The 10,497-nt window shown below is 36.4% G+C and overlaps 1 long non-coding RNA gene across 1 annotated transcript; it reads right to left on the bottom strand.

The window, feature by feature from the left end:
- Window positions 6,953–7,508, bottom strand: LOC110267227. Its single transcript, XR_002354593.1, has 3 exons — window positions 7,406–7,508; window positions 7,231–7,332; window positions 6,953–7,150 (listed from the first exon to the last, which is right to left on the bottom strand). It is a non-coding gene; the product is annotated as an uncharacterized LOC110267227 (long non-coding RNA).

Genomic DNA, 10,497 nt, shown 5'->3' with positions numbered 1-10,497 from the left:
ATTAAATTCAGATTCTTATATATATATTTTTATTATGATGAAATATTTTACATAATTAAAACTATAATTTTAGTAATTTATAAATAATGAAAATTATATATATTTTAATTTGAGTAATTGATATTTTTAACTTAATTTAAAAATAAAGTTTAGTTAATAATTTATTATCGAGCTAGATATCCACCGATATGAGTAAATATTGGTACTTTTCGGTGAACTTAGCTTTGCTAATGCTTCACCGTATATCTTTTATTGTTATGTTGCTAATGTCATTTATATTAGAAACTCATATATATTATTACTTGTGTTTTAATATATCTAACTTTTATAGTTATCTGTTTACGATATTTATAACTTGAACTATTGAGTCAGCAGCTTAAACTAGTGACACGTACACCGTCCCTTGACACCTAGCCTTCTAATTCATTATATTATCATCTTAATCATCTTAATCTTCTTCATTCCATGAATCATTAGGAAAAGAAAGAAAGAGAACCTGAGAGAAGAATGTGATTCCGTGGCCCCTCCGAGCTTTTGAGTTTGATTTCTTGTGATCTGTAACTCCAATAAAAAATCTAATCCAATTAAAGTGTTCGTATCTTCCTGCTCTTCATGTTGACATCACTTTTGTTTGGAAAAAATCGCCAGAAGGAGCCGCTAAACCTTCCATAGCCACAATCGTGAGGAGCGTCGCCGTCGAGCTGTCGCGAGAAGAGTCAAACGAGATAGAGAGAGGACGCAATGGAGAAGAGAGGAAAGTGTGGTGGTTTTCTTCACCGCCAGTGGCGGAACTTGAAACAAAATTTTGGGGGGGCCACATAGAAGATAATTCTCAAAATACTTTTGATATGGACCCATTTAAGATAAGCTCGTCTAATCTCATCTCTCTGGTTTAGGTGATATTGCCAAATTTAAAGCCATTTTTCAGGGTCTCGTTCTAAAAAATTAAGGTCAAACTCATCAGATGTAACTATTTGAACTTTTGAAGGTTGTATCTCACTTTTTTCGTGATTCATTAAAGTATAAGAACTATCTATAGGTATTGATATTGTAAAAATTATATGTTCTCCTTCTTAAATATTAGGCTTCCTCTTAAAAAATGCATCAATTCTTTGATTTTTTTTATTATTATTTTATATAAAAATTTGAATATATATCATGTAGAATATGTAAAAAAGAAGTTAGAAGGATAAATATTAAAATTTATAATATTTATTAAATTTTTTTGTATCAATTTATACAAATACAATAATATTAATACTTATTGAATATTCTATTATTTTTTATCATATAAAAAATTAAATTAAATAAATAGTAAAATATAAAATAATATTAAATTAAATAAATAAAAATATCTAATTTTTTATATTTGAACTTAAAGGTAGAGAGAGGGTTGCTTATTGAACTTGTTCCTTGCGAGATAAAGCTTTCGAAGTGTGATCGGCTACAAGCTCCGTCAGGGGCTCGGAAGTATTCTCCTCGGAACTGAAGACCTCGGCGTGGAACCTGCAAAAAGGACTCCGACACTCAAGTTAGTGCTCGGTAATATAAACTTCAACAAGCAAAAGTAAAAATAAGGAATTTGTAGGGTTTGGTGCTATGAAGTCGTTTTTCCTAGTAGCTTATGATCACTGTTTTTCACTTGCCCCAGACGAGGTTTGCTCGTCTGTTTAAATAGACCGCGTAGTAAAGGAAGGTGGACGTTTGAGTAGTGTTTGGCTTTTTAGGGTTTGTTACCGGAAATCGATGTATGAGTTTGTTGATGTGAGATTCTTGGCACTTGCGACGTGTTTGACCTGTTCTCGATTGTGAGTTTTGTTAGCCGAGGATATCAGTAAGGTACAGAATTTATTGGGTACTTTAAGTCATAGTAAAGTATTTAAACCAATTGAATTATTTTTTATCTTTTGAAAAAGTACTACTAATTTTTTTATAAAAAGTTTGGGGGGGCCATGGCCCCCCCTTGTCTGAACTAAGCTCCGCCACTGTTCACCGCTGTTAGAGCCACCAGAGCCATTAGAAGCCGCCGCCGTTGCTGTTTGAGGCTGACCGGAAGAGTGGAGGTGACAATGGCGCTGCTGCGTGTGACAACAAGCGGCTGCGCTGCCGCCAAAGCTCTTTGTCCCTGTTGTTGGGCAAGAGAAATAAGGATTTTAGATGCGTTTGGTTTTATGGATTCGACTATTCGAGGTAGCTAGGGGAGCTTTTCTTAAACTTATTTTACTTTCACAAATTGTTACAAGGCGATATTATATGAAAATATATATTTTTATGATTTTCGTTAATTTTATGGATTGAACTGAACTGTTTTGGATGGAGGTGAATATTTATCTGTTTGATTTGGTTGAGTTAGTGATTGTTGGATTGGTCTCCGGATTGTGTTAAAATGATTATCGAGTGTTTGAACGTGTTTTGATAATTGCGGCTGAATTATTATGATTAATGGGATTTGTTGTTTGAATTTTGGATTTTTGTTAGTTTCCTCGAGTTGAGTTGTTATGAAAATGAATTATTAGAAATCTGATTCGTATGTTTTATTGGAAAAATGATTTGATATTGAAAATCATTTGAGATTTGGTAACGATTTGACATTGGAATAAGTTTGGTTATAAAAAAAGATTTGATATTTAGAAGTTTGAATTTTATTTGATTGAGAAATGGTTTGCTTGGGAACCTTGAAAGGTGGCAAAGTCCAAGTTTTAGGGGAGGTGCTTTTGAAATTTTTATAAAACTCTGAGAGTTATGTATTTTGGGGTTTTTAAATGGAATTAAAGAATGGATTGTTGAAGTTGATTTGAGATTTTCAGTTTTATGAAAGGAAAATTGATTTGAATTATTTTTAAAGTGAGAATTTGATATTTGAAACACCTGGGCAGTACGTAAGGATTGTGGTTTGTCCCACTTGCTCTGGGTTAATGATTCAAACTCCTAGGTAATATGCAAGGGTTGTGGCTTAGTCCCACTTGCTCCCGTCAAGATTTTAAAAGATTGTGGTTTAATGTGAATTTTCACCTAACAAGGATCGTGGTGGTGTACCGCTTGTCCAGTGTCGCAATGTCTGTGGGGATCGTGGTGGTGTACCGCTCACAGATGGTGGGGATCATGGTTATTTACCCCACGGGTGTGTGTTTTTCAATTGAAAATCTTGCGAGGATCATGGTGGTGTACCGCTCGCAATGGTGGGGATCGTGGTGGTGTGCCGCCTATTGGTTTTCAAGAGGATGATATCCGGGTTAGCTACTGGATGTGTCAGATTCTGGCAAAATAACCGACACGTGAGCTCACGGCCAGTAAGATAGACATACATCATACTGCATTTGTTTGCTTTGTCTGGGTGTGCTTAAGTGTTTTAGTTTGCCTATCTGATGATTTCTGTCTAATTATTATTTGTTGTACTTGTTGTAATTACTTTCTGATTGTGTTTGCCTTGCATTGTTTGTGCTTGTGATTGATTCTGTTTTGGGTTTGAGTTTTGATGGAGATTTGTTTTGAATTGGGCCGGAGTTCAAGTTGATTTGATTTGGGCCAGAGGCCGTGATTGGTTGGATCAACGATAAGTTTTAGTTAAAATGGTTTCTTAGTAGGCGGTGAAATGTATGTAATGTTATTTTGCGTGAAATTTTTATAAGAAAATATGAGTTTTAAATTTAGATTATGAACTGACGAATCAATGCGATTGAAAATAGTTTTATTTAAAATATCTTCTTATAACAATTCTTAAACTTTCTACTGAGAACCAGCGAGGATGATGTTCTCACCCCCTACAGACTTCTCTTTTCAGGATGGACGAGGAAGCTTGCGAATTTTTTTGTTAAACTCTTAGATATGCTATTTTATGTTGTATACATGTTATAGATTCCCCTTGATTTTATTATTATAATCTTGTAAGAGGGATAGGAGTTGTATGTTTTGTATGTATATTATATTTATAAGCTACTTATGTAAGAAGTTTTCTATATATGTATATGCTTGTTTGTTTTCAAGATAAATTATTTTTCAATTTTTTCAAAAAAAAAAAAAAACAATGATACAATTTTTTACTATTAAATGGGAGATTTTAGTGCAAAATGTAGCTATGGATTGTAGCAATGGTTCACATGAATTTTGTAAGAGTTTGTAAATTGTTAATAATGTTAATGAATAACAATATAAAAGGCGAGGTAGGAATAGTAATTATGACAGTGGTGGTGGTAGTTGTGGCGGCGGTGGTGGTAATGGCGGCGGCAGTGGTAGTGGTGATGGTGGAAGATTGGGGGTGGAGTAGAATTAGATTTGAGGTTAGGTTATTATAGGTTAGAGAATAATTTGAAAATTTTTAATGATTTTACAGGGTTTGGATAGTTTTGTCTAGGGAATCATCTTTTACGAGTATAAAGTTAATTTTGTTTTTTCGTGAGTAGAATTGTTAGTTTCTGAACATTCGTAATTAGAAATGGTAGTTTATCCATATTTAAAATATCCAAAATATTCCTATTTATAAGTGAATATTTAATTAAAATAATTTCATTAAATACAAAATCAAGAAAGAAGAATACTCGTGTCATATAAAAGTTATTCAAAATAAAAAAATTCAATTCATTTCTACCCATTAATTAAGGGCATTCTAAATTAGAGAATTGAGATTCAAATATAAATACAAATGAATTCTTTTCCTAATGAAATAGGGTTCTTTTTTCATATTAAAAAAAATTTCAAACGCATTCTAAGAGTGACAGTAGTGAAGCTATAAGAAGGAGTGATGTCGTGAAAAATTGGATTAAGATTTTAAAAAAGAAACAAAACAAAAAACAGACTTATGTATTGAACAACATCATTTGATTGTTTTTTATTATTTTTTCGAACAAACTTATCCAACGGTTCCAAAATAAAGGTGGTCCAAATAATGGCCTGACTTGGCTAGATGATTGGTTTTTTACTGGAACTGGTTAGGTCAAGCCAAGTTTAATAACACTAGTTATATGCACCAACTTTTATACCAATAGATAATTTTTTTAGTGCTTGCTCTAGTGCCTATATGTAGTTGCCTAATTTACTAAAAAAAAGAATAAATATTAATATTTAATTTAAAAATTATAAAAATAAATATTTTTTAAATATTTAAAATTACAATAAAAAGTAAGTTCGGTAAATTCGACACCAAATTTATAGATACTAAAGAATTTGCCAATATTTTTTGTTTGACATTATCCAATTTATCCTATTTGATCCTATCCTGTCATACCGTATGTAAATCCTGTCTCACTTCTACCTACGAATATTGAAAAGTCATACTCTAATCCCGCACATCAAGTATTTGTCCCTGCCTTTATTCATTCTACTCGAATGTATATATGCCTCTTGTTGAATTTAATTTTTTCAAGAATTGAACTCATTAATTTGGAATTAAAATGTTTGATTCGGACAATTTAACTATATATCAGAAATTGAATCCAATTCGATTTAGTTTACAAGTGTAATTGCTAATTTTCAAAACCCCTACAAAAATCAGAAAAATATTGTTGAACTGAATATGAGCAAAAAGTTGAGAAATTTTGCTCCAAAACAATATCAAAAAAATGTCAAAATAATATTGTTTTGGTCTCAAATGACGAAATAAGCCTAACACTCATGCCCCATATTTAGGAACTCTGACACTATTTGAACTTGTGGGTACTGTCCTATCCTAATACAAATGAGACGTCTAATATAACTTAATTCTAACTGAGAAATTTCTTCTTCCGCGGGCTCTGGATTTAATGAAAAAATGGATATCTCCACCATTGTTATACCAATTGAGACTGTGAATTCTAACTCTGGTTTCTGGATTTTGCGAATTCAAACTCTGGCATGTGCTTAAGTTGGATGAACTGGGTGTTTCGTGATAGGGGTAAAGTTTTGAGCTAATATATGAAGGTTGGAAACCAGTCGGAGAGTAGTAGAAGTGGTGATGGCAGTGGTGGTGACCGTGATGGTGGTAGTTAGGGATGAAAATTGTGGTAGAGTTTGGAATTAGGGAAGTGGTGGTATGAAGTAAAAAGAGAAGTTAGAGTTAGGTTATATTAGAGGGTATTTTGAAAATTTCAAATAATTTTTTAAGGTTCAGGTAGCTTTACTAGCAAAAGTCCATCTTTCATGGTTAAAAATGGTAGCTTTGCTTATTCGTGGGTAGATTTGTCAGCATTCTGAACTTTCATGGATAGAAATAATAGTTTATTCTTGTGCCATATTTTCTGTAACACCCTAACTACCAAAGCTCACACTTCCGGCTGCGCGACTCTGATAGCTCGGACATTACGATGACACTTATATTATTTAATACTAAAATATGAGCCTGTTTAAAACTTTAAACCGCAGTAGCGCTCCCAAAGATACTTTCGTTCGACAACGTACATCCATAAATACCATACAACTTACAAAACTCATAAAGAGCACATCCATATATATACATACATATATATAAGTAATATTACAAACATAATCCAATACAATTCCTGTCCCTCTGTCGTGCATCCCCAACTCGAGTTATACTCATTATAAACTTGATCATAATCATGATCCATATCCATCACCCTCACTGGTGAATATTTATCCATCACCATCACTGGTGAATATTTATGGGGGCAAGCTCATCCGGGCCTTTCACAGTGCCCGGCCACACTTACGACATTGGGTTAACAGAGCTTCGAATCTCAACCTGGAGCACATGGTGGCTAGCCATTGCTACTAACTACCCAGGGAAACCCTCATCTCCAATAGTGGAAGTGCAAAAATCACAATTATCAATAATTCAGCATATACATGCATTCATTCTCATCCATGGATCAACATCCATCTCAGCCATCCGGCTTACGGTTCAGTACAGAACCAGCCAATATTGATAATCACACACAGCCATTCCGGCTCACGGTTCAATCCAGAACCAGTCAATATTCATAATCATACATAGCCATTCCGGCTCGTAATTCACATCAGTACCCATATGTAATAATTCCAATAATAAACTATAGTTTTTGGAAAGCGCCCCTACCTCAGCAAGCAAAACTTAACCCAAGCGTGTCAACTGAGCTCTTTTCGCTCTGCCCAAAATCACCGGCATTCAGAACCCGGCTCGGCTTGTTCTCTCAAGAGCAGAAACAGCTACAAGCGGCATAAGCAAACCGGATTCTAACTCCTAAAACCATTAACATCGCAATTACTTTATTACACAGAACAGAGCACTAACGCAGGGCTTTCGAAAGTCGAAATACTCACTGAAATAACAAAATGAAGCAGGCGCAGCTCCTTATCAACCCGGCAGTGGCTCCGTCAGTAACCCCAAGTGACAATCGCGAGCAAAAACACCGGTGACGGTAACTGTAACAACCACGCGGCGTTAACAACCTTTCCGGAATTCCAACAGAACAGAAACCAAATTCAAAAATCTTACCGGCAGTGGAACACGGTGGCAGCAGGGTCTCAAGTGGCAAAAGCTGAGTTCAGAGCTTCGGCGGTGCTCCCAGAGGTCACAGAACCACTCCCGACGGTCAGAATCACAGAGACGCAGCCCCCTTCTCCGGCAGTGACACCTGCTGCGGCCGAAACCCCTTTCTGACTGCGGCGCCGGCGACGCGAGCACTGCTGGGCATGGTGGCTGAACCCCAACTCAGCCTCTGATCTCTCCGTCTTTCCTGCTCGGTGTGACTGGACAGCCGTTCTCTCAACAGCACGGTGGCGGCAAACCCTGGCAGTGGCAGCGGCGGCTCAGCAGGGACAGGTTCCTGTGGCGGCAGCAGTGGCGCGGCCTCCTCTCCCCTGCGTCGTTCCCTTCTCCACGGTGGAACCCATCAGGGATGGCAGCAGCACCAGCCGCGGCGGGTTGACTGCGACAGAACCCTTGGTGGCGACAATGGCGAGGTGGCTGAGCTTGTGAACGACGGCGGCGCAGAGGCGGTTTCTTCCCCTCCCGTGCGTGCCAGTTCCTCCCGCCAGCCTCTCTCTTCGTGATCGCAAGGATGGCGGCGACGCGGCATGGACGCGGTGACAAAGGCATGGCTGGCCGGCGATGAAGACGATCGGCACGATGACGGGCTCGGCGGCTAGCTCCAGGGCGGTGGATAGATGGTGACAAGGCTTCCCCTGCCTTATTTCTTCCGGACCTCTTTCCCCCTTTCTCCCCATTCGTTTCTTTGTTTCTTCCTCAGCAAACACAAAGGAAACTCTGCGTGTTTTGCCGCTGTTGAGAGCAAGGAGAGGTTGGGGGTGTGGCTGAAGGGAACCGGGTCATGGGTTAGGTTTCAGGGTTAGGGTTTCATTTTCAAAATTAGGTTAGGGGTAATTTGGTAATTTCACATAAAGTTGGAAATAATATAGTAATTGAAACCCAAATTAAATCCAACACTAACTATATATAGAAAATACTATTTGCTCACCAAATTCACAAATTATTTTCCGTAAAATGCCCAAATCAAAATAATTAGGGATAATATAATTAAACCATTTATTTTCCAAAGTATCAGTATTAATATATTAAAATATTAATTATTTAATCCAAATCATATAGAAATTGTGAAATTGGATAATAATCATAATTTATCTCAAATTCAATAAATCAAAACTTGCCTTAATTATCCTTAATAAAATAATCTCTGAAATTAAGGTTATAAATACATATATGATTTGAGACTTGATCATGATAAGATTTTTCAAAAGTTCTGGGTCTTACATCCTACCCACCTTATAAAAATTTTTGCCCTCGAAAATTGATACAAAACGAAAGAAATCTCATAACAGTTCATCCTTAAACACATTTAAGGAAGAAGCAAAATATCTCAAAATATAAACATATATACGGTTCTCAAATACTTTGATTGTCATATGCATAAGGATGCCAAGGTAGAAGTGTGAGTGCAAAGCAAACGCTACAAGGTAGGCTCAATGCAAAAGGTGACATGGGTCAAGCATGTGATAGTAAGGTAAGGCAATGAAGGCTATAAAACAGGATGGGGTTAGAACGATGTGCTCAACATTCGCACACTAATCTCATATCAACCTCAAAGTTTCAACTTTCCAACTCCATTAAGCACCTTTCAATCCCCTTATCCGATCACAAGCCTAACAACCGCAAATCCGTTCGCAAGGAACAATACACCCATAACTCATGACGTTGCACACTTACCGCTTCAACTTCCGTATACACATATCACGTCTTAAAGCACTAACGCATCGTGTTACTACGTCTATAAGTCGCACGTGATATCAAAACAATTCTCGAGTCTACTCAGAAGGATACCAGATTTAGAACGGAGAGACAATTGTCAAGGGTAATACTTATAGATTTAAGGGAATGTATCCAACTCCCAGACAAACAAAGACGCGCAAGCAATGAAGTTTGCTAGAAATAAATCAATTGACAACTTCAAAGATAACCCTTGGATCAAAAAAGTTCAACAAGATCAGTAGGAAGAAAACCAGCGCATCAGTTTGAAACAAACTCAAGCTAAGTCGAAGAAGTATAAGGTTTACACAAGAGAATATTTCAAATCCAAGGCAAAGCTCACATAACTCAAGAGCATGATTAAAATTACTTCCAAATACATTGTTCATGAAAGAGTCGAAAACTTGCGAAAAAACCACTTCGCAGTCTAAAAGAAAGGTTAAGTAACAACATCCTTCAAGAGAGTAACAAAAGCATAATCGTGTCTTTGCTTTAATGCAAATTTATGTTGAAGTAGACTTTGTAGAGTTCTAAAACAAAATGCACACAAATTTGACTAATAGCTAAAATATTTCCTCAAATATTTTAGAAAGATAGTTAGGTGCACAACCTAACCAAAAGCAATTCATAAAACTCGGGAGGGAAATCAAATGCTTGTTCAAAATTCTCAAAATTTCATATTCAAACAAGCGTGTATAACATTTATAGCAAGGATAAAAAGAGGAAGTTAAACTTTTTTTTTTTTTTTTTGGAAAAGAAATTCCACGACATAGGGTTAACAGAGCTTCGAATCTCAACCTGGAGCACATGGTGGCTAGCCATTGCTACTACCCAGGGAAACCCTCATCTCCAATAGTGGAAGTGCAAAAATCACAATTATCAATAATTCAGCATATACATGCATTCATTCTCATCCATGGATCATCATCCATCTCAGCCATCCGGCTTACGGTTAAGTCCAGAACCAGCCAATATTGATAATCACACACAGCCATTCCGGCTCACGGTTCAATCCAGAACCAGTCAATATTCATAATCATACATAGCCATTCCGGCTCGTAATAAAACAACACTTCCACATTTAAAATCATCAAATTCATGAAATCGGCATTTAAGCCATAAATCATTTTCTCAATTCATTTCACTTTGAAATAATTGATACATAAGGCAGATACAATCACCGAGTACACAATATCTCACATCAGTACCCATATGTAATAATTCCAATAATAAACTATAGTTTTTGGAAAGCGCCCCTACCTCAGCAAGCAAAACTTAACCCAAGCGTGTCAACTGAGCTCTTTTCGCTCTGCTCAAAATCACCG

The sequence above is a fragment of the Arachis ipaensis genome, chromosome B09 (genome assembly GCF_000816755.2).
Source record: "Arachis ipaensis cultivar K30076 chromosome B09, Araip1.1, whole genome shotgun sequence".
Classification (NCBI taxonomy): domain Eukaryota; kingdom Viridiplantae; phylum Streptophyta; class Magnoliopsida; order Fabales; family Fabaceae; genus Arachis; species Arachis ipaensis.
Note: the sequence above shows the minus strand (reverse complement) of the source record. Positions and strands in the feature narration are given on the sequence as shown.